Source organism: Nyctibius grandis, chromosome 8 (genome assembly GCF_013368605.1).
Source record: "Nyctibius grandis isolate bNycGra1 chromosome 8, bNycGra1.pri, whole genome shotgun sequence".
In the NCBI taxonomy this organism is placed as follows: Eukaryota; Metazoa; Chordata; class Aves; order Nyctibiiformes; family Nyctibiidae; genus Nyctibius; species Nyctibius grandis.
In genome coordinates, this window is record NC_090665.1 from 7,741,654 (window position 1) to 7,767,214 (window position 25,561).

A 25,561-nucleotide genomic window follows, 5' to 3' on the forward strand; every position below is an offset into this window, starting at 1 on the left:
GCCTGCCTTTCATTTGGTACAGTGTGGTACGGATTATGCTATCATCAACATACAAAATTAACTTCTACCCAATGCTGACAGAGACACATTTAACATACATACTTTGGCACCGCATCCAGCATTAATTTCCCAGTCCCAGACACGAGGAACGGAAAAGCTTTATTAGATCACTCAGTCCTGCTCACTGTTAGGCAAATGATTTGTTCCTTAGTGACAGCCTCTGGAGTTTTCTCCAGCTTGATTTGCAAAATCCTGCAGCATAAGGATCACCGCCCTGTGGACTGTACATTTTTCTTCACATTTATATTTACAGTTCTATTTTCTGCATCCCTCTTAAAATCACCCTTATTTTTTCTAGCTGCACTTCTAGGATTCCCTCTCATTAATTCCTCCCCCACTGTTTTTTTTGCCCTGATATACAATTTTCCACAAGTTAACCCATCCAACTCCCCATAATGACTGTGAACTTCTCAGATTTAACTTCAGCTGATTAATATCTTCCTTATGCAGAGGCCCTATGACTGAAGGCATCTCTAGCAGGTTCCCCAGGGTCACTGGGGCAGGAGACCTGCCCCTGTGATAATGCCTTTGCTATGCCCTTCTTCCATCAGGGCCAGATCCCAAAGGTACTCCAAGCTCCCTGTTTCCACCAGCTCTCTTCCAGCACCCTTGCTTCTTTCTGTGATGAGGTGGAGTATTTCTCTTCACATGGATTAACTGCAATTTTCCTATTTTTAACATTCATGTTATTTCACTCTAACCACAATTTCCTTCATATCTAGGCAATTACAAGACAATTCACAGCAAATTTTCATGGGGATAGTTCATTACGTACTAGAAAATGTACAATAATGAAGCGTGAAAAACATGGCTGCTTGCAATGGCGTTTGCTTTTCAGACTATGAATAAAAGTGGGGAAATAGTGTTTTGTACAGCCTGGAAAGTATTTGAATTAGGAGCGAGCAAGATTATTTAAAATAAAAAAATAGGGCAGAGACTTCCCAAATAAATTATGATTGGACTAATAAAGTATCGATCCTATTTTTTAATTCCTCCTAAAACATTTCAAATACCTTTTAATTTTCATGATAGTGCAGTCACCAAAAAATGAGGTTCTAGCACATGGCTAGAAATCCATGGCTCCACAGTATATGTATTTTAAGTGATTGCTTAGTGCAAAGGAAAAACAAAATTCAGTACCTCAAGGGTTAAATCAAATTCATAAATACTGATTCTGCTATCTGAATAATCCCCTTGTGCCAAAAGTGTCCTTCCTCACAGTGGATGATCAAACATTGTGGTGACAATTTGGTTTATCTCAGACCAGGTGCTCAAGTCAAAAGACGCTTTCAGAAGGACAAATCTCAGGGAGTAAAGAAATGGCTCTAATCACAGTGGTCTCTCCCACACGAGCGAGCTCTTCAGCACATACAGACAGAGCAGGCACTGTTACAAGAAATTGTGCAGCAAGCTTGCCTCAAGCATTCCTCTCTCCCACAGGCTGTACAATAAATGCAAAAAATGATTCAAAAGGGCCATTCTTGCTTCCCTCAGACATATTTTGCTAAACCGTAGCAATAAAGATCAACTCTACCAAACAGTTTCTTTTTCTCCTGCCTCATGTCTTTCTGTATCTGTCAACGTTAGACTATATGTAAAGAGTGGGCTGCGTATTTTTACAGCTCCTTACAATGAGGCAGGCAAGCAATGGATCTTGCACCTGGCACAGACTTACTGGAGACTGAGGAGGCGTATGGGAAAAGGGTGTCCTAAAGGTCTTGGAGAGCCCTCTTTCTCATTGCCAGCACTCAGTGCAGGCATACACATGCATCACATGAGGTATTTCATTACAACAGGTCTGCATCTGCTCCTCCCTCCACTGGAAGAAATTCAAATTTTCTGGTTGCTGCCCTTTTGCTATCGAAGCCAGCACTTGGAACAGGAACAAAATATGTAATGGTTTCAGAAAAACTTGCTTTTCACAGACCCCTGAAAAAGGAAACAGTTTTAATAGTAGTCTCTGAAGATGAGGTGGACTGAGGATTTTATGGAAGAGGGCATTTGAGGAGCCTGCAGACTGCTCACCCTGCTTGCTTTTAATGCCAGAGTTCATCTCCTGAAGCCTGAGGATAACAAAAGAAGTTGTTGGGAGGCAATGTGTTAAACACCTCAGGCTTTCAAGTACAAAGACCAAGACCTGAAAGAAATCAAAGCGTTTCTGCAGGCTGTCCAGAAACATGCTATCTGTGACATAAGGGGACTACCCATTGCTGAGGCACATCTTTGCGCATATCCACTTCTCCAAGGAGACAGTAACACTACCTCCTGTCGAAAGCTATCCTCCAGGTCTCAGCGCTTGACCTCTACCAGCCCAAAGCTAATTGTTTTACCTTTGCAGGGAAAATTCTCTAGTTCCCTTCATCCGCCCAGATCTTCCCTTGAACAAAGGCTCCCTGAGGATCTGCCTGCAGTGCTGCTCATTGCTTTCTTGCATACCCTCTGGGAAGTAAAGCCATCTGAGATGTCAGATTTACCTCTGTGCATGCCATCACCAGCTTTGAAAGGAAGATATCCCATTATTTCAGAGGAGCAAAGGGTTAAGTTCTCAATTGTAAAACTGAGAGCAGAGTTCCTATAAAGTGAAATGAAGTCATAAAATGCTGTTATACATTACATTTAACCAGACTCTTTCTGAGCTGTTTCAGCTCAGCTGAAGCAGTAGCTGAGCTTCAGACAGGGGCTGTCTGCTCTGGGGCTCTTTTCCCCAGCCAAGGGTGATGCTGTGTCCCTCCCCCAGGATAGTCCTTCTAGCTTAAAATAGCCTCTTGGTGCTCACAATGTTTTTAAGACTCTCACAAATGTCCTCTGAATCACTGAGCCCAAGAAGCATTCCCTGTATGCATCTCTTATTAAATGAACAGCATTTGCTCTGAGTTCTTTATAAAAACCAAATCTGCATTCTTCGCAGGGAATACATATTTGGCATTTAGGTGTCTTCAACGACCTTGCTACCTTCCTCTTCCTCCCAAGCACACACCTAGTGTTGTTTTGGGGTGTCCTGATGAGAAAACAGCCATATATGTATCTTTATGCTGAAATGACTGATGAAAACAGGAAGGATATAGGCTGTCACGAAGAAAAAGATGCGTAAGCTTTGGAGGAGACTCCAACAGCACACGGGGAGGGTGAGGTAGGTTGAGGGACTCCAATAAAAGAAACAGGCATAAAGAAGAGAGGACTGAAATATTTGTAAGTTATTAATTTAGTGTCATTTTAACTAATTCTTCACCAACTATAGGCAGTGGTTTCACGTAACCCTAATAATTTATCATCCTGTACACAACATCCTAGTGTTGAACTCAAGACCTTTTCGAGGTGAGCGAGCGTTGACTGGGTCAGAATGGGCACACTGGCAGGCATGAAGATGGACCTTATTTCCAAAAGGCTCCTAACCTGAGTTTCAAAAGAACTAGAGCTACCCAGAGACGGCAGCTCAAGTCAGAAAGAGACAGAATGGCAAGGTGAGAGAAGTAAGGAGTTTCTAGCTCCATCTCTCCAACTATCATTAGCAAATTCCCCTCTCCTACCTTCTCACTACCAATGTGTTTTTGTGAAAGTTAATGTCTTTTGATGGCTACTACCTGGCTCAGGGGCCCTGCCCAACCCTGCCCTCGCATGGCACTGACCGCTCAGCCAGTGTCTCTGAGATCGCAGCTTGGCTGATTTCCTGCGGCAGCAATGAGACGTTCTGACATTTTCATTTCTGCTGAAAGTGTGTGTCCGCGGATGCCCAGGGAGTCTTATTTAGCAGAGCATTGAAACACAAGCCCATTACTCTGCCTGTCAAGTTGCTTATATGGTTCTCCATCACTGCAGTGCCTACTGTCTTTATATTGTTGTAGATGAAAGGAGTTTATCCCCCAAGGTAAAGGAAATGTTAGCCCTAGCCTATGAACCATGAGCTAGAGGCTAAGACCACACAGGGAAGTTTGTGGCTCATTGGGGAAATTCACTGTTCTCTAAACCAACTTCCAAATCCTGCTTTCCTCATCAGCTCTTCTCCATTTCATTACAGCACATCCCTTGCCATCAAATGAGGCTTTTGCGTCTATTTTTCTGTTATGCTCCAAAAAGAAACTTCTGGCAGTTTTTCTTAAATTTAATGTTTTCTTGAAAAACAATATTTTCACAATGATTTCTAATGAGATTCCACAGTCAACCCCCAAATAGAAGCCGTATACCCAGTTCTTGCATAAAGCAAGGAAGGGGAGCAGGAAACCACATCATTTATTTTCCTAAGGATGGAAAATACAACCCAAACAATCTGCTTGTAACCTTGCGAGAGCACAGCTCCATTTGGTCATGACAAACCCTCCTAGGCTGCATACTCTCCCAGAAAAGCTTAACACTGTCTCTGAAAACAAACACACTGAAATGGAAGATTTTCCAATGGGCTTTACCTGTGGGAAAAATCTCGTGTACATCAGAGGGGCAAAACCAGGTCTGGTGTGGAGTGATGCTGCAAATACTCCCCTAACAAGCTTTTTCTGCCAGAGCGTGTTTATGTGGCAAAGACCATGCAGATGGTGGGGGGCTTCCTCCCACCGAGAATTTTGGGCAAAATTGCTTCATTTCGTGAGATCTGGTCCATGCCCAAAGCCAAACATTTGCTTCTCCAGATAAATCATGCTGGCAGGGATGACTTAGCAGGGGGCAAATTTCATCGGAGGCCAGGATATAACCTCAGCCTTCCTTTCAACATAACAGTAGGTTTTTAATCAGGGGCTCCTTCCGATTACTCCCGAGTGCCATAAACAACCAGGATTTGCTATCATGCTTTTGGACTATTACCAAAATCGTAGTGATATAATAAACACCATGCAAAAAATGATTACTGCTGCATGCAGATAAAATGATTGCAATTAAAGAGCACTAACTTCTATGCTGGCTGCTTTAAACAACTCCTATTATTATAATCTTTGATAATATTTAATCCCGATTGTTTTACACAATCCAGAGCTGCTTTGGCAGTTTTTGACATGTCTCATCTGGGTTTATTTATTTATTTATTTTAAGAAGCTTTGTCATCAAGAAACCTGGAAGACCCAAGAAAGAGTTGATTGATCACAAGGTCCTATCAAATGTCAAAGCTGGCCCTTGCTGACCTCCCATCTATTCAGAACTGCTTTGATTTAATCTACAAACTGGCTGCCTCTCCTGCCTGTAAGTTCTGTCTGTAACCCATGTGTCAGTGTTTTGAGATATGACCTGCTTCACACTCCATTCATCTCATCTGAAGGATGGAAATTAAACTGGAGGGTCAGCAAGGGGCACAGCTCAAAATACACACACGTTAAACTGGAGTCTTTTGTTTGGGCCCATCAGAAGAGTTAGAGCAACCATCAAAAATGATATTTAAGTAGAATTGATTTTCTTTTTCCTACTGAAATTTGTAGTACTAATATATGTGGAAGGCAGGCAAGCCTTCCCACAGCAGAAGGAAAAATAATCATGGTGCCTTCCCAGAGAAGTGCTTGTGATGCCTTTAATGCGACATGAGTGTGATGACACCTCCAGGCATAGTAGTGTGCACAAGGCAGTATTTCCATTGTAAATCCAGTATTTCAAGACTTTTTACTCTGACCATAATATTACAGCTTGAACTGAAACATGGTGGAAAGTTCACAGCATGGATCACAATGTTTTAAATTTCATCTGTCTTACTTGGGTTTTATTATAATTTGGAAAATGCTTAGCTCCAGTTCTTGCCCTGTGGAACACAGCCAGCAGCTCAAATGGATAACTCTCAAGGGTGACCACAGCTTTGCAGAGCAATTTTCATACTGTCTTTTAGTTGGCGAGAAGAATGAGTATGAAGCATGAACCCTCAATGGCCATGCCAGCCTTCACGCGCTCCTACAGCTCTGGCATGAGCTGCACCAACTGAGAGACATACTCCTTGCATGAACTGCAGGGCAAGCCAAGGCTTCTGCAAGTTGGCTGCAGGTGGACCTGCCATATTTGGGTTGACTCAGCCCTGAGATTCCCTGTGAATAATCCAGGCTGCTCCTCCCGTTACACAAACTTTCTTGTGATAGGTGCCTACAAACCAGATTTTCATTTGTAGAGGCAAGGCAGAAGACCTGGGTTCAGCTAGGAGTCCTCTTGCACCTTCATTCCGCCCAGTGTGGGTGGAATGAAGAGCCACTACCATCATTTTGAGAGACCAGGAGAGAATATTTACTGATGGCCAAATAACTTGTTTTCCCATTCTTCTTTCTTTATTGAGCTTCCTTTTGCTGCTTTCCCTACCCCTTAACTCCTTCTCACAGCCTGAAGCACCCACAGGTAGCAAGATGCACCTTGAGGTGCTCAGATAACAAACCACATGCACCCCAGACACACAGTGGGACATGCAGCTGAAACAAGAAGCGTTTCTCTTTGTAGTCTCTTCTTTCTCACAGGTCTGTAAAAATTCCCTGGCTGTCTAAAAGTCTAGTGCACTAACCTATTGGGTACGTAGATTACTACTAAGTGATGACATTTAACTAATTTAGCACCATCCCCACTAACAAAAAGAGCAAATGAACGGGTTCGCACTCAGGGCTCCCATGAGAACATTGGTGATCGTCATCATTTTTGGAAATTGCCTTGTCAATTCAGTAATACAAAAAAGCCCAAATCCCATTGTTCCATATCTTCCTTCAGCCTAGTATCCTTGATGAATTAATTAAATTAACCCCCCTAACAATTTAAACTTAAAAGCTAATGGAGACATTGTTTCTGATGGTATGCTGCTGATTGCAAATCTACCTGCCAATCAACAGCAGAAAAAAAATGTAGTGATTTGTAAAGAGGTTTCTTCTTTGGAAGGAAAAACCAGAATTATGTTTATCAAAGGCGCATTTGCCCTTGAGTCTGAAAAAAAGAAAGCACGGAAATGCCTTCAAATTCTTTTTAGTTCTAAGGCATGTCTTTTTGTTCATGCTTAACTGCAGAAGAAAAATTAGGAACAAGTGTGTGCATATCAGTGCATGTGTTAGCATAGGCTCTAATTGGTTAGGAGTAAATTAATGGCTGCTTGCAATATTTCTGGCAATCTGTTATAAGCTATGTAAATTTTTAAAAGAGGTTTCTTGAAAAGGCTGGCTGAAATCCTGTAATTCATATTCTGCTGGGGGAATTGATTTGAGAAATAATAATGAAATGTTTTAACTCAGTGATGAATCTCAGTTTTGTAGCACTGCAATTTTTTAAAGATTCTTGTAAATAATGCTACGAGTGTTTCTAAGAATAATCTACTTGAAATAAATATATCTGTGTCTGAACTAATAGCATTTTTTCACTGTTTTTCTTCACCCCTTTCTTATTCCACCAAGCCAGGGGTTCATTGCAAAGCCAGCATTAGCTTTGATATTATTATAATAAATTAAAATCCAACATTTGCCATGTGGCCTACTCCAGCAGGTTTTAATAGCAGTTTTGCTATTGAATTCACTGGGAACTTAATCAAATCCTCAAGAGGCAGGTCCAGTTTTGTAGAGGTGAGCTGGAAATGGCCCAACACACCACTGACTCTTCAAGGTGAGCCTGCCTCGGTCATTTCGGTGGGAGCTGTTAAACATTGATTGGGACAGAGGAAAAACATCTAACTTGACTGCCCAGGGCACCTATTAAGGCTGCAGGAGAAGAATTAAAGCCTCACATGAGGTAGACGAAGGACATGGACCTAAACCTCCCACAATCACTCCTCCTCCAGCACACTCAGGGAAAGGGTAAAGCTCCCATGGCAATGAACCAACTGTTGAACGACCGCATCTCCTCACTCCGCTCATCGTTTCAATAGCTACCCCACTATTCATATGGACCATCCACGCTCTAGATGGCCGGTGACCAACTTTCAAGACCAAAACATAGGTCTTTAAAAGGCTCACAATCCAATACACAGGGTTTTCCTCTAGTTTTCAGGGAACTTGCAGTGACTGCACTCCAGTTGAACACATACCATATGCCCAAGCAATTAATTGCTGTTGGCCTGAGAAACACACAGACAGAAAGAGACACTTCCACTTTTCTGGGGAACAACCCCAGCAGTAGAAAATTCAGGCCAAAGAGGCCCACTCCAGAAATACAGCCCAATGAAGAAAATTGGAAAGCTTTATTGCTTGTCCTAGGCAGGTAATACTGAACTTCTTTGGAAAGCCCCAAGACAGGAACTAACTAAAAGCAAATTACTGGTGTAGCTTTTATTATGGCTGTATATATAGCTCCTGCAATGTGCCTAGCTGCTTTAGCTCTACTTTTCTCTTACCTTGTATATCTCACACTTTCCTTTTTAATGCTTAGCGGTATGCAAGAAAGTATCTTGTAGTGTCAATAATGCTGTTATCCTTTAATAAAAAATTAGAAACTACCAAAAAAAGAGAGAGGGAGAGAAGGAGAAAGGCTTATGAAAGAATATGGCTCGATGCCTAGAAAACTTCAATATGTTGTAAAAGGAAAAGATTGCTAATTAGGCTCTTGCGTAGTCTATTCTAGCCCCCTCTGTGCTGCAAGAAATTTAACCCAGCTCACTTGGCTGATGGTTGGAGAAGTGGGAATAGAGTGTGGGAGCTCTGGAATCAGATGATTGAGATGATCTATGAAGTAATGAGGCAGTGAAATGCAGCTGGACACAGGGATTTCACCGTTGGGCTCAAAACTTAGGGAAAAGGTTCTTAAATTAAACAGAAGGCTGGTCCACCCTACGGCTCGTCATTACACTTTGCTGTACTAAAGCCTCCCACCAAACTGGGCCCACATTGCTTGTGTGCTGAGCGATGCAAGGCAGGGAAAACAGGCTTTGGAAAAGCTGACTGCTACTCCAGATGCTCTGAGAGATCAGCCATGCTGTTCTGGAAAAGAGGAAGAAAACTATGCAGGGAGCACCACGAGAGCTCTGCAAGGCCATGAAAAGACGGTATGGATGCAATCCCTGAGCTCCCAGTTTTTAACATCTGCAGCCAAACTCCATGCTTCTGTGGGATAACTAGAGTGCAAACCTGTGTGGAGCGGAGAACTCGATCTGGAGTTTGGGAAAGACAAATGGGATGGAAATGCACCTGTCAGAGCAGTGTACCCCTTGCACCTCCTACCACACAGTCGGGCTTTCCCGGGAGCTACTGGCTGGGTCTGGCCCCTGCTTGTCCCAGGGAAACCACAAGGAAAGCAGCTCTCGTGCAGGACCTGCAGCACAGCTGCTCGTGTCATCCCCACTGTTATTCATCAACCTGCTGATTAAGGAACAGCTGCTCCCAAGTCATTTCAGGTTTGCTAACGCTGGTTTTTCTTTCCTGCACTCACAAATGACCTGCCTGCAGCTTCCACTGCTGTTGTTATAATGACCTGGGTAAAATCTGTCATTTCTCAGAGACTTTGGTGACTTGAACTTAGTAAATTGTGTCTCACTAGTGACTTCTGTTGGAAAAGGTGGTATTTTGAAGTCTAACTGTATGATCTTAGCTGGAGATCAGCAGCTCAGTTACAAACATTTACAGGCGTGAAAAATTATTTTGAAAAATATGGAAGATCCTTTAAAATCTCAGCGTTGTATCTTTGGGCAGAGACAGATGAAGTAACATGCACACAGAGAGCGCTTCACTGCTGCCATGGAATAATACGTACGAGTTCATAAACAAGCACACAAGCTACCTGCTGGCCCATCCAGGCAGTAGGCTCGGAAAAATATATGTATACACAAATAACACATGGCTTAATTTGCATACTAATTAATCTGTGATATCTTATTTGCATATATATTAATCTGAAGGTGCTATATAAAATACTTGCTTTTAAGGAGTGCTAGTGTGTATTTGACAGACAGTCATGATAATCTTCATTTTAGGTTAGAAAAGGAATGAATAATGACTTTGGTTAATATTAAAGAGCATGTTCAAAAAGAGAAATGGAAAACAGCTGCAGCCTCGAGTCATTAGGGCAAACTCCATCGAAGCCAAGGAATTTATTCAGCCTTGGCAGTTCAGCAAGGTGACTCAGCTTCCTCCTGCCGTGTCAGATGGGCCCATCTTCCCCTGGGCGGGTCGCTCATGCCACAGAAATATGCCATGAATATGGGTAATTCACCCTCAATTTAATGTTGTCTTTCCTTCTGGAGACAGCAGCAGCCATCACAGGCAGAGCTGCAAACACACAAGTGCAGAGGGGGGAGATGTTGCCTCAGCTAAGTCAAGGAGCGAAGAGGTGATGGGTAAAGATGAGGTGTTTCTGCTCAGCCTGTACAGGGCCCAAGGTGGGCAAGGTGGAAGTGTGAGGAGGCTACGGAACATTGCCCCAACCTGGCTGAGTGTTTACACTGAAACAACACAAACCAGATATGCTGCTTTGTCAGAAATGCAACATTTTGTGGAGTTACGGCCAGTCCGAGGGCAGTTTCTTCGCTTCCAGGGCACTTCGGACCACATGTGAAACTGGACACAAACTCTCAGGTTTCTGACCCACATGCCTGGGGATGGGGTTTCATGACGGGGAAGGGAATTCTCAACTAGAAGGTCTTAAAAATGCCTAAGCCCATAAAAAATAGTTTAGTGGCACCAGTCCGCTAAATCTATGACCTCAGACACAGACAACTTATGCTCACGTTACCGTGGGGTGCAGGCAGGCATCTGCTGCTTGTCCCAAGCAGCACATATGGATGGGGAGAGGCAGAGGGGCTGGAGAGGGATCCTGGCTGGGAGGACTGCCATTGCCTTGCCTTTTGGGCAGCGTTTCTATTCACAGAAATGAGTTTGCTGAACAAGAAAAATATGATTTTAAGACAACTATTATTTACTGTGCAAGCTGCCATTGCAAACTGTGATTAAAGGTGCTCTTTTTTGCTAAGACACAGCTCTTTTTTACTGCAAGCTCTGCCTTTAAATTCTGCTGATATTTTGAAAAGGACAGGCACAAAGGGAGAGCAATGGGGGCAGGAAAGCATCTCTAGGCAGGCTAGGTTTAACTGGATGCAAAAGTGGCATGCTCTTCTCCTTGAGGCAAAGGTGACGACTGTGGTGGCCAAGGGGACTGATGTGGCTGTGGATTTTGGGAAGAAGCCTGTAGTGTTTGCATTTCACTAAGGTGAAAGCTCAAGTACTGAGTGATATGTTCCCAGGTGGTGTTATAGGCCCATTTAATCCAAAAAATATTTAACAAATCTATAGTGACATCAGCTCCCAGTCAGCTCTTACATTATGGTGCCATGGAGATAAAATCAACCCTGTGTGATTCCTGTCCTCCTTGGTGGGGTGACCAAAGGCACTCAGGTTACGAGACCTGGCAGCTGGGGTCACTTTTGGGGACCTTGACCTGCGTCATATGGCAAGAGGAGGGGAGAGGAGAGACGAACATCAGCATGCTTAATGGTCTTGCTCTGGCAGATCTTGTCCTGGGGGAAAATCTTGCAAATCCTGCAGCTTGCAGAGCCAAGCCAGCATCCTGCACACGAGCGGACTCGCGCAGAGGCAGCTGCCGTCCCCGGTCCTGCCCGGCCACAGCTGCACTGGCAGTTCAGCCGGGGCCAGGGGGAATCCTCCACGTGAAGAGCTGCTTCCTTCTCCTCTCTGCAGCTGGTCCCTCCAACTGCCGTCTGGAAATACCTTTCCTTTTGCTCCAGTGCCAAGGAACAGCTTGCTTACACCTTGCTTCTGCACTACCCTGCATAGCCCTCCCTCTTGCCAAATTCCTCCCTGCAGTCCCTAGCGAACAGCACGACTCCCTCTTCACTGATTTGGTTTTACTGCCTGTCCACCATCTTTCCAAAGAGCGCGTCATCCTTAGGAAAATATCCTTCCCTTCAGCACTTTGGATGCTGTTTGCCCAGCAAAAGCCTTTAAGGGATATGGATTCTGGACCGTCACAATTTTAAAGAGGGCCTAGAGAGATCATAGTGCTAATTTTAAACAGATGGGCCTTGACACTAAAAGATACCTTGATTAAATTAAATCTGTGCTCAGCAAAGCTCTGACATAACTACGGTGACCCTATTTATAGGAGATGCCATTGTACTGATAATCTGTAACACAAGTACTCTGCTCGAGTTCGGTTTGGTATCGCCTGAAGGAAATAAACCGCACCGTGAAAATGTAAAATCCTTTTTTTTTTTCCTTCTTTCGAAGTGAGTTAAGCAGCAGGTGAGGGTTTCTCTGCGAGGAAGGAATTACGCCCACATAGCAAATGCCATGGGAACGGCGGTGCTCCGAGCACCCATTCCCAGCTGCCTCCACGGGGAGCTCCCCAGGGAGGCCCAGCCGTGACGGCTCCTGCGCCTCGGAAAGTGCTGTAACACCAGAGAGAGCAGAGAGAAAATGCAAAATCTGCACTTAAAATTTAAAAATTAATGTTGGCATTTATTTACAAATGTGAACTGGCAGCTCTCCAATGGTTCACCGAGTACACTGGCTTAGTCAAACGCCCATTACTTCCTCCCCTTCCTACTGACAAGAATGCTTTGAAGAGGCGAGCTTTGCCAGCCCTGCAGCAAAGCGTATACCCCTTCCTTTTTTTTTTTCTCGTCTAAGCTGCTGAATGCAAAGACTATTTATAGAGAGTGGATCAGAGACAGGCTTGAAGAAAATCTAGATCAGGGTGCTCTAAAATTCAGAAGCTAGAAAGGATTGTTCCAAGGCCAAGACTTAAAAACCAGAAATGTGGGCTCAGTCCTGGCTCTCCTCTGCCTCTGTGCATCTCAGCAAGTCACCCAGCCCATACTGCTTCCCACCAGCCCTCCTGCAAGGCTGGGAAGCCTTGGTACACTTCTCCAGTCAGTGGGCTCTGATCTTCACTAACATCTGTGAGAGTCACAGTAACCCAAATAATTTCCCAGGGAGGTTCATACCTAACATTGTCCCTAGACAATATCCCTAGACAATATCCCAACATAGAACTGACTCTTGGTCTCCAGCCAGGGCTGTCCCTCCTCTACACAAGCCTCAGCTCCCAAGCTGTTTGTGTCAACAAACCCCAAGCCCCATGCTTTTGCAGTACCATCTGTGATATTTGGGGTGCAGCAGTTCTTTGAATATAACTGTGCAATAATAAGCACATTTTGCAGCTGTCTTTTGGACATGGGAGATGTAACTACAGAGCTGCTTGGGGAATTTCTAGTGTTATGATATCACAGCATTCAGACATATGAGCTGACAAATTTTGTGGCTGTAAACAGCAGAGGCTTGCTGAGAATCTGGACACTAGTATATAAAATGGGAATACTTTCTTAAGGTGAAGACAAGTGAAATCCATATGGTCTTTCCAGGCAGCCTCTCAGCCCACTGGAAAGCCTGCAGCTGCTATATGGGAATAGTGCAATTCCAGTATCTCCAGCTCCCATAAGGACTTAGCACTGAACAGTGCATTAGATACTGGCTTCAGAACTTAGTTTTTTAAGCCTATGGAAATAGGTTTATGAAATGAGGAATTTATTTAAGGAATACCCTTAAATAAATCTTTTATGATTACAGGTATGTCATCTATAGACCTCTGATTTCCAGACCTGCTCTGAGCAAAGAAGCCTATTAATCTCCAGAAAGAGAAGTCAAAATCACCTCCAGTGGTGTATTTCCCAGTAGATAACAGGCCAGGTTCTGTGCTCCTTTACTACCAAGGAAAGGCAGAATAACTGGAGTCCTTGGTTTCAGTCCTACAAAGTTACTTCAGGGTCACACCAAATCAACAGACATCAGATTTTGACGCAATTACAGCTTTTAATTATTTTCCCCATCCTTTGTTTTGTAAATTTTTCTTCTGAAAAAAAAGGATGTGGTTTCATTTTCGAGGAAATTGTGCTGAAGTGCATAAGGAACCGAATCCTGTTGTGCCAGTGATAAACCCATGGGGAACCACTGGGTTCCAGAGGGAGGAAGGGACCCAGAGAGGTGAGGCTGTACGCACCGTGCATCCAGCCCACCTCTGCTGCAAGGGCTACGTATGACCAACGAATGCAAAATCCATTGATAATGCATCCTTCTGCGCATTGTTACTGCTGCCATAGGTTATATTCATATTACTAAATTAATTCAGCGCAAGTGGGGAAAGCCTAGTGCCTTCCGCATGCTGCTTGGCACGAGGAGGCAATCTGTGCTGCAGGGAGGCTGTCCCATTCGGGGCGTCTCCCTCCCCCTGCACCAACCACAGCAACCTCAGGGCTGATTTGAGATGAGATTCCTGCTTTACTGACCCTGTGCACTTCTCCTACACAGAGAACCTTTTCATTGCTTTGGAGAGAACAGGATGGATTTTACCCAGATGGCAGGAAAATAACATTGCAGACAACTGCCATTGAAAGCCCTGTTAGACTCTTTTGCTGTGCAATCTCTGCCATATATTTTAGCAAAATATTCACCCTCCACTCCAAAATCTCATTAAAAACCAAAATTAAAATGGAAACATTCACCATTCCTATCTCACAAGCTTATTGCATGTGTTACATGTGGGTGGTGAGCATGTTAGGTACAATTTAGAGCATAATTTCCTGAGAATTGAAATGTCACCAAGAAAAGGATTGTAAATAATGAAACTTTGAAAGGAATCTGTGATCTTTGTAACAGATAATCACATTTTAATTCTGACTTATGGCTCATCCAATTGCCTACAGTTAGAGAAAAACAATTCTTTTTCTTATTATATGGAAATCAGATGAATCAGATGAAAAGCCGTCAACATCACAGCTTGGAAAGCATATGCCAGTGTTCAGTGATGTGAGCAAAGCCCATGAATCTGCTTCAGTTTGTGGCTCTTTTTAGTGGTTTGCCTCAAATATTTATAAGAGATTCACATTCATAAAAATGTTGGTTTAAAAGTTTTCTACAGGTACCATAGATCACAGAATTGTTGAGGTTGGAAAGGCAAGTTCGTGGAACAACTCCTACTAAGTTAAGATGGTAGGAGAAGCTGGAAATCTCTTTTCCTCTCTGTGAGTTTTTCAGAGAGCCAGCCAATTACCAAAATTAGTATTAGATCACATGGTTGCTCAGTCATGGAGTTGGAAGAATGACTACTGAATGGTAAACAGTCAGAGTGAATAGTTTATCCATAGCCCCAACAGGCAAGAATATGCTGGCATAATGCTTCGCATCTGATTTGAATATAAAAAAAAATACAGAGACATCAAACACTGCTTTAGTATAATTAGAAAGAGTAAAAACGGACAAAATGCATCAAATAAATTATTGCAAACACTTTGTCTAATGACTGATACCACAAAGACATTCTGCAGTGTCCAACAAAAACAAGTCCAGAGGATTTCAATGCCTAGACATGTTCTGATTTTGGTTTAAGCCCATCTCTCTCTCCTGTTGCTTCCAAAAGCCTTGAAGCTTTATACTAAGGAATTGCCAATAGCTGGGCTTTTTGCAGCTGGAGGATCAGATCAGTGAGAATTTCTGAGGTGAGCATGCTTTCAGCCCATCACCAACAAGCCAACAAGGTAAGATAAGCCGTAAGGGTAAGATTTTGTGTAAAGTCCATCACCACTGCAAAGCAAAGCTGTATCCCAGAGCACTCATCAGCACATGGGCAGAGAGGGAGGACCTCAGGATGCATTTGCCTCCTGTCCTAACTTCTTGCCTTTTGCCACAGTTTTTTATATTTCCCAGTTCCCCTTGCTTATGGCTGCTGAATTGTACACACGCTGATGCGCATATACATACATACATACACATCATTCAAAGGAGAAAAAAAAATAGCTTCAGAAGAACCTTCAGATAACTCACTTCATTCATTACGTTCTCCAGGACTCTTATTTCTGGTCCTCCGCCATCCTGCTTTTTGCTAAACAAAATCAAGATCAGTGCTTTATAATTCTCTTCCTAAAAGGGACTGTACACCACCGTGGCAAGAGCCTTAAGTTATTCACCCAGAAGACTCCACAAACACAGGCGGTACTACAGGAATGTAGAGCAAGTCCTCATCACTCCTAAAGGCTGCATCCCAGTTCCCACTGGCCTTGCACCAGGGTCCCTCATTCACCCCGAGGGCGGCTGTGCAAACCCTAATGGGTAAGCATGTGCATCCCCTGGGTAGCTGGCGCTGAGGAATGCCTGGGACACACCACAGCCCTGCAAATAACTGTTTTTCCTGTTCAGTGGTTAACCCAAAAGCTAGGACAAAAAAAAAAAAAAAAAAAAAATCACTTTATATTGATGCAAAGCAGCATTTTTCTATGTTTTCTTGGCAAGAAATAATTAAGCTAACAAGCCAAAAAGAAAAAAGTATCTGCTTAAGATCTGACTAAACAGTCCGTTTGTGTGTTTGTTAACCCTTCTCCTGATCAAAGCTGGACTATTCTGCACATGTGAATACCATTTTGAAAATTAAAAAAAGGAGTCCCTTTTTAACTCTTCTCTTCACCACCAGCCAAACTCCTGAACACTTCACTGCCAGCCCCCCTTTGCCTCTCCATGACCTCCCTTCCCACCCACCTCTTCTTTTTTCCAAGCTTTCCTTTTGGCTGAGAACCCATCCCTTCGGGGGAGATGTTTTGCCATAAAGACGCGACTGTTTGAGATTTCAGTATTGGCCTAGTTTAGCATTTGATGTCATTCCTTCAGTTACTGACTTTGTATTAAACAGGACAAAAACAGGGAAACAAACAAAAAGTCCCATCTATGCTGATTATGAGAACTGATCAGAAACCATCAGACAGACCAGCTTCATTCCATATCCTCCAGAAAAAATAACCCTTCCACAAATTTAGACCCCTGATGGCGACCACAGACTCCCCCAGGTAAACACAAGGAGCCAGAGCAAAGCGTTGTTTTGGGGCTGTCCCAGGATGATTTGTGCCAGCACGTGAGACAGTTTTACTCTCCAAAAAGGTGAGTATTCGTGTGAAAATGGAACGTTTCCAAACAAGACACAAGGTGAATTTCTTACACACTGCAAAACCGACTGGTAATTTTCTAAAATGACTACATATGTTTTATTATCTTGGACTTTTTAATGCCTCGTATCTCTAATTGTAGTAGTAATTATTAGCTCGGTTAATGAAAGCTTTGGAAACAAGATTGTGTGGGAGTATTTCAAGTCATGAGTTAAGCCTTTTAACTCAGTAATTGCCAATGATTAATTAATTTTTTCATTTAAGCACTGAAATGCTGAAATATTATTTCCTTGAACTGTATTTGTGCTTGGTAGTTCTGAGTTAATTACTAGTCTGTGAGCACCTTTAAATCAAATTCAAAGGTTTCCAGGTATATGTATCACGAGGTCCTGGTAAATCCTTCAACATCTGCTTGGAAAAGGATTACTGAACTTGACTGATGATGCTGTTCTTCTGAAGGTCTACCCATTATGTACCTACAGCCGTTAAAGGCACTACAAGTGCAATGGCAGTAAAGAGCTTAGGCTTGTGGAAGTTCTCACATAAATAAGGATTATACTCATGAACGTCTGGTTTGGAAATCATCCACCTTAATTTTTCTGTATGGAGACAAGGTCTTGGTCAAAGCCCTGGAAAAATACAAGTATGTGCATAAATCACTATTTCACTGGCTACGACTGGTGGAAGAAGCTGCACTTTCATAAGGACCTGTATCAACTGCAGCTCACCAGTGAGCTAAACTGGCCTGGGGCCGGGGCTGATTTGGCCCGTTTCCGTAATTTCAGCTCCAGATGCGGTTCTCTTACCTGAGCAGCGGGGACTGAAACAGTGCACAAAGAAAGGGACACATGGGACACAGGGAGGACCAAGGAGGTGCAAAGGACACATTGCACCGCTGGAGCTCTACTCGCCGTGCATCCTCAGTGCCTCAGAAGCAGGGGCTCGGGGCAGCCCAGCACACAGGCAGGCACTTCAGCTGCTCTCCTAAATCGTGCCTTTCCCACAGCACTCCCGGGTTCCCTGCCAGGACCACGTGGAGGCACTTTCTCTCTCAGAGACAGAAGGACTAAGGACAGGAAAGAGACCAAAAGGGCATTTTTTTCCAGTGTCAAGAAATAATTTTTCAGAGCAAAATAGCGCATCTCTATCAGAGTGCTAATCCTCCTAATTCATGTCAGCTGCCTCTTTATCTGTCCCTAGCAGCTGATTTCCCCTTCCTTAAGGATGCTCCCAAGCACTAACAAGTCCCCAAGCTGCTTCCTGGCCCAGTTAACCTTTGCTTGCCTGGTTCAGGGCTTGGGGACCTGCTAACACGGCATCCTCCTCACCTGGAGGGGAACAGCAGCACTTGCCAGTGCAGCATTCTGCCGTGATGTTGCAGGGGAGGAGGAGTACCACCACGGGGAAAGAAGTAGCCGTGTCAGTAAAGGGACCGACATATGTTCTGGGCCTTGAACTACACATTTTACAATTTATGTAGTGCACTGAAGCCCAGTCCTGTGTTCCTGGTCCTTGCTTCCAGGACATTTTCTGTATTTTCTCCACCGAGCCTCAAATACAAAAGACATAAACAGCCCTAAGAGCAGAACTGGGACCCAACACTGCCCTTTCCAAGAGCAGCAACAAGACCTCTAGCTTTCCTCGCTCACTCCAAACAACTCCAAACCACTGTGCAACGCAGCCCCACGTGCTCAGGCTTGCCGCAGATCTTGCCATCGGCCCAGTGAGGCAGCTGTAACAGGAGAGGCAGACGGCACTGCAGCTGCAGCCTTGAGGTTGGGCCACTCTTTTTGAGAGAAAGGTTTGAGCCCCCTCAGTGTGGAGTAACCCCACCACTGCCTCCTGCTCCCCCCTTCCCTCAGGATGCTCCAGAACACTAATGCGTCCCCAAATGCTTCCTGGCCCCAGTTAACATTTTTAAGGAACGCCACCAAGCAATGATAGTGAGTGACCCCAGTCTGATCATCACAGCTTGCTCCATGTCCTTTTTTTTTTCCTGTTGTTTTGTTTCTAAAGAAAATGTCAGATGCTCACAATCTAGCTGAGCAAGCCAGGATCCTGATCCTAACTGGAGAGAGGTCTCCGCTTGCAGCCCTGATGCAGATGCCTGCACAGCAAGACAATATTCAAGGCACAGTCCTGTACTAGGTATCTCCTGTGGCTTACTCCAAGCTGAGGATGTTGCCTAGATCTCCACTCCACACTGTGCCAGCCACCCTGGATCTTACTTACATGGTAGAAATGGTGGCAGCTACCTTGAAAATGCCCAAACCACTGAGCTGATCTAACTCTGCCTTCGACAAAGCCTGACAAGGAGATGTGAGACCTTCCATGCTAGACAACTGTTGGAGCAACCTGCTCAGATATGAACGTACTCAGAAGTTGGATTTGGGCCAAAAAGACCTCCTCCCCTTTCAGCTCTCTGCCCCAACAAGAACACTTCATTCCCGTATTTGTTGTGGTCTATTACTCCTTGTTGGTAATCCAAGATTTATTAAAAATTAACATCTGATAACCAGAGACATTAATCTCATCCAGACTTTTAAAGTTCTTGGGTGCAAATTATCCTGGACTGCTAAATAAAAAAAAAAAAAAAAGTAATTCTACCAAATCTTGTTGAGCATTTTCTTCAGTGGCTATTAAACTGAGAATTATTTCCTTTTCCTCATCTAGTATGAGTACAGCTCCCTGCTTCTGTTCAAAAACTGCACAGAAAATTTTAATCAAACTTGTTTGGTTTTTCTCTGCATCATTACACTAAATTAAATCAATAACTTTGAGCTGGGAGGGAGAAATCCATGATTTTCATGTTAGCTCTTTGTGCAATCATCTTTCTTCACTAGAGACACCTGAGACCCATGTCAGAATGTATGTTAACATATAGGCCAACTTTTAAGCTGCTTTTTTTATTATTCATGTTTTTTGAGTGCTGTTGCTAACTGTCATGTCAGAGGGCTGGCAGGTTATAAGTGGAATCATTAAAAATAACTCATTTTAGTAATAACATAGCACTATTCATATTTTATTCAGTATTTAACAGTCCACAGGAGAATCTCATGCTTTCTTATTTGCCAGATTGTCTCTTCTAAATGTCATTGTCAACCATTCACATCCAGTTCATCCTCCTGAGTAAAGTGGGTTTCATAAAGCCTACCATAACCAAAGAAGCTAAACAGATGGTGCACTGCATCCCTGCAATTTCCTCCGGCTTGAGTTTCATCCCTTTAAAGTAATAGCTCCCCTTGAAGTAAGCATGTTCCTTTATATCAAACAAGAAATATAATTACAGAGACTACAGAACAATTCACTCAGTCATTGAATGAGCAAGATAAATAAATGCAGGAACACGTAACTAGAATGGAGAGGTTTGCACGTTTTCTGCTAGCACGTATAGTGTTGGTTTATTAGAAGAACATGAAGGGTCTCAGCCTTGTGGGTTGGCCTTTGAAAGTACCAGCTCTGAGACACAAGCTCACAGCTCCAGCTTACCAGCTTACTCTTACAGCTGCCTCTTCCTCATCGTGCAGAAAAGTGATGTGCCAGACCCCCTGTCCTACCTCATAGTCCAGTGTTCAGCCTAAACTGATGCCAAAGATGACTCTGTGGCTACTGCCAGACCACAAACAACAGCCTACCGTACCACGTACAGCTGTACGCTCCCTTTCCCTTGACCTAGCTGTAAGGGCTCTTAACAAACACCAGGCATTTAGTGTTTTAAACTGTTGCAGCCCTGGCTTGTGTGACTGCCCCGCATGCAGACAGAGCTCCACAGCTGCCCTCAAGATGGTTTGCAGGCCACGCCAGCAGCGGCTGGGTGCACAATACCCCCACGTGCTCCTCACGGGGCAGGACGAAGCCTGCAGATGGCCGTGCAAATGGTGCCTCGGGATCCTTAGACACACTAAACACACTGTTGACTCAAGGTGGTCTGGGCTATATGCTGAGAACTAGACTCAGATTTAAGTCCCTGTGTTTAGACACACTGGAGCAGTGCTTGTCTGAAGCTAATCAACTCCCCATGGCAATTCCTTATCACACAGAGGTGAAAGAAGTGAATATTTCAGTACAAGATTCACAGAGAGCAGCAGTGACCTGAATGTCTCAGTGACATATCATCACTGGCACATGTGCCATCACACCTACTTGCACCACAGCCTGTGGACAACGGTCGCGGCTGTTCCACAGCAATGTAGAGGCTTGTAGCACACAGTTTCTGTAATCTGCTAGCATGGCCCCTGTGCTTCCTTCCCACCAGGCTTCAAAATCTTAACCTGTGCTTCACAAAAGCAAGGCAACATTAGGCACACGGAAATAGAATGCGAAAAGTGAGGAAAAATGTGAGAACAAGCATGAGTGTCTTCGGGTCTGGGCTTTTGCTCTGAGGGAAAATTAAACTGCAGTCCAACTCCTCTGGCCAGAGTTAAAAAAAAATAAAAATAATTGGAGCCCTGCAGTCGGGGTGCAGGGAGCCTCATGCAAACGAAATCATGGCAGCTTCATCTTCGGCAGGACCAGCCCTCCTCTGCCTTTCCTCCCCATCACCCCAACAGCCTCTGCTGTCCCACTTCCCACATATGTTCAGAAGTAAGATGGAGGACACTGAGTGCCCCTCTGCTGTGACCTTCTCACCCCAGTAGTGTAGGACATAGCCCCCTTACAGAGCAGAGGCATTTGCTCCCACTTGAAAAACCAGCTCCAAGCATGGGTGCTTGGACAGAGACCAACAAAGCTGTATTTGGTCATCTCAACAGATGTTGTAGTTTAAACACTGACTTATAAGAGTTGAGCACCTCTGAAAATTCAGGCTGTTTTGGGGATGTTTGCAGTGTGTCAAGCTCCCGAGCTGGCGCCAAGGAAGTGTCACGTCTATATGGCACAGCCACTGCTGCCCCAACTGAGACTGGTGCTTAGGCAGCCACATGCAGCTGGATGGAGAACTGTTGGTCTTCCCAACAGTACCACCGAAGGATTCAAAGGGTTCTATGCATTGGCCTCTGTCCACTGCCTCTCCAGGAGCAACTCTACAGGGAGATTTAACTCAACCAACATGCCGTTCCTTTTCTTTAAGAAGTTCCAATCATGAAAAGTTGCCTGTGGGTATTTTGCAAGTTGGCTGCCCTGAAGCCTGGATTACAGAGGGGAATTAAAAATGTTGGTCCAAGAAACCACAGCTTCTAGTTTGGGATGACTAGTTCTTCTATTTTAATCTCCTTGCCCATCTGATTTATTTGGATTATAAACTCCAACCCTTGCTACAGTTTATACAGTTCTTAGCGTAAGGAGACGCTAATCTCTGTTGGGTAACTGTAATATAAATGAGAGTAAATCAACATCACAAGAATATATTAGTTAAACTGTTTCATTCAAGGAGATTAAGAGAAGAAGATTATACTGGTATTAAACTTTTTAAAGTTCAATAAATGCAATCTACTTGCTTGTTCCTTTTTTGCCAGGGATATTATTTTGCTGCAGGCTTATAGAGTGTCCTTGCAATGAGCCTCAAAGCTCTTCTGAAGGATCCCCCCCTTCTCTGATACAGCCACCTCTGGGGCTGGCCCACGACAGCTGTTCAGCATCACACCGGGACACTAGTAATAATAGTACTTGCAGCACTTACATTGTATTTTATACTTTCAAAGCTCTTAAATTAATTAGTTACAGGGCTACAGTATGGATTCAGGCAGGATGTGAAAAAGAAAATTGTGTCCAGTTGAAACTACAGGGGGAATTTGGGGAAACGTAATGTAATTACCCAATTTGGAACCTGGCCAGAGCACCACTGCTAGAAACGCCATGGGATCTCTAATGACCACATGCGGTCAGGACCTCGGCTTCACATCTGCTCCAAAAGATGAGGAAAGCCCTAACAAAATGTGCTCAGTCATCAGGTACAGGAAAGGGGTGATTATATGAAGTCCAATTTCCCCCCCAGACGCCTCACAGCTACGTGCGCTGGACTGGGCTGCGTGGTGTCACGGGAGCTCGTGTCAACTCAGACCTCGGGAACTTCAAAATTCTTTCCAATTGAACAGTTCCATCTTTTGGTGGTATTTACAAACAATCCACCTCATAAGTCCATTAACTGGTCTTAATTGGGGTAAAATCCCCAAGCAATTAGTCGTCTCAGCCACTCCCCTCTGAGACCCCCAGCGCACACGTGTGTACCCTTGTTTTAGCTAAAACAAGCACATCAGGTGGTTGCGTTGCTGAGCTACAGCGTCGCTCCGTGCCAATCTGGAAATGTTAATGTCGTGTAGACATGCAAATGTCACAAGGGGCCAATTTTAGGATGTGCAAAAGAGGGACAACTAATTGGAAGGAAGAGGGAGAAAGTGATTATAATTCCTGCTCACCTCAGTGGTGCCACAGGAGAGAAAGAAAAACGCTGACAAAAACCAGTCAAGTCCTGCCGACAGCGTTTGATGTATGCTACACGTTGGGCTGGTGGGGAAAGGGATATTTCAGCTTCACAAAATGTGTAGGGTGGTAAGCCCCACATGCCGGTTTGGGGCAGAACACCCACAGCCTGATGCTTTTTCACACAGCTGGATTTCTGCAATGTTTAATTTCTCAGCAACAGCCAAACGTGGATGCTGAGGGATCTTTGGCTGATTTTGAAACACAACGTGCAAGGAGGGGCTCCTGGCAGCTGCCTGCCTGAGCAGCCTGGGAAATCAGCTTGGTCCAGAGAGCCCTGGAGCAGCTCAGGGATGGTCTGGAGAAAAAAGGGGGAGCTGGGCAGCCTGCCTGGCAGACAGAGGACCAAGAAGCCTCTTGTGCCTGTCAAGGAACTTGGACTCTCCAGCCTCATCATCAGCTTTCACACTGACTACTGGGTGCTGAAGGTGCAGGGAGTAAGGAGATGCTTTGTTACAAACATTTTAAAAAAGAAAAAAAATGGCAAAATGGATTTCTTTTTCTCAAGAAGTGTTGGATTTTGTAAACAGAGTTTTCCAACACGTTGGCAGAGAGTTTCTCACAAGCTCTTCTGACAAGTTGCCTCATCCCTCAACTCACCAAGCGTTACTCAGCCCTCCACGGCCGCAGCACAGAATGAGTCACGGCACAACTCGCCGCTCGGCTGCGCACAGGGCTCCAGCTGCAGGCAGGCAGCTCCCAGCGCGGGAGGTGCGAGCAGCCTCTGTGTGCACAACCCACTGCCCAAACAGGCCAGGTTCACCCCTGGAGCTCGGTGGAGCCACTCTGCTGCTGCTAACTGCCTTGTGCCACAGCCCTACTCCTGGGCTCACCCACCTCAGTGCTGTACCCAGCACATCTGCTTCTTCCTTCTCCTTGTCACAGAAGCACCTGAGCACCTTCTGGGAGACCCTCAAGAGACTTGAGAAAAGAGGACATATTTCCTCCTGCCCCATCTCTCCCTTAGGGGAAATTTATAGAGCTCACTGTTCCCATATGTGGACACCTCTTCCACTGCACCACCAATGGCTGTTAATTACATTCCCAATCTTTGCATCCCACTTCAACATGTGAGATGCACGGGAGCTTTATTTTTTCCAGTGAATGTTGGTAGATAAGCAATAGAAAGCACATAACAGACAGCTCTTGATAATGTCACACACTAACACATAAGCATCACTTCACCAACTTCTGTGGGTTTACTCTTGATTCATGTTAGCGTAATTAAAACCAAGCTCAGACTTTTGCCTCCAACTCTGGAGGATTCTCATCTCTTGCAGTCCTTTTCTGTCCATAGCTGAGCACGTCTGGGGTTTATTTACCCTGTATATTAATTCTGATTGCATTTGCAAAGCTCTGTCACTGGTGGAGAATCCTCTCCGCGTCTGAACAACTGCATTTGCCACACAAATGAGTCCCAAGCGCAGATTGCCCTGCGTACACATTTTCACTCGGCACCACCAATACAGCCCCTTTTTAAGCAACAACCCTCTGCTTACTAGTCTGTTCAGCCAGCTATAATTAGGTTGTTCACTCAGTGTACCCAGTTTTGACACGCCTTTGGCCATCATCATGCTGGCATTTCTCTGCTGTGGTTTTCCATGCCTTGCTTAAGCAACAGGTGTGTGATGGGGACCCTGTTACCCCTGGCACTAGTGTACCCACAATAGACTCCTCCACCCAAAATGACCACACCGTAGTAACCAGTGTTTGAATGTGGGAGCTCCAAGGCATCTTCTGCAAAATTAGGATGTGGCAGCTGGTTTTGCATAGTTTAGAGAGCCCTTTTGTTAGATTAAAACTCGTTGCTGCTTGGACTATAATTTGGAAGTGACCAAGCAGCAGGGAGCTGGAGGAAGAAAGGGACCTCTTCTCATTAGAGGCTGCTGCTTGTTGGGTGAAAATAGCCCAAGTCTGAACCTAAACAACTCTGTGACATAACGGGACACAGTGAGGACGTGGGATCCAATCTCAGAACGATGAATGCATTCAGCTCTGCCCTACCTAGGCTGTAATGATCTGCCAGGTTATGAGGGCATCAGCAGTGCTGCTGGTTTGTTTTTACTGAAAAGGGCTTGGTGCTCTGGTTTGGGTAATGAGCTCCCTCGTACACCGAGAAACAAGCACAAGAAACTGCAGTGGGTGTCTTCAGTAGCACAGGCTACTGCAAACACATCACATCTGACTCCTGTCACTTCAGAAGCCTTCCACAAAATTTGGAGTCATATTCAAGATCTCAGCTCTCTTCTCAATAGGCTGACCCTTGGACACCCACACAGACATTTGAAGCTC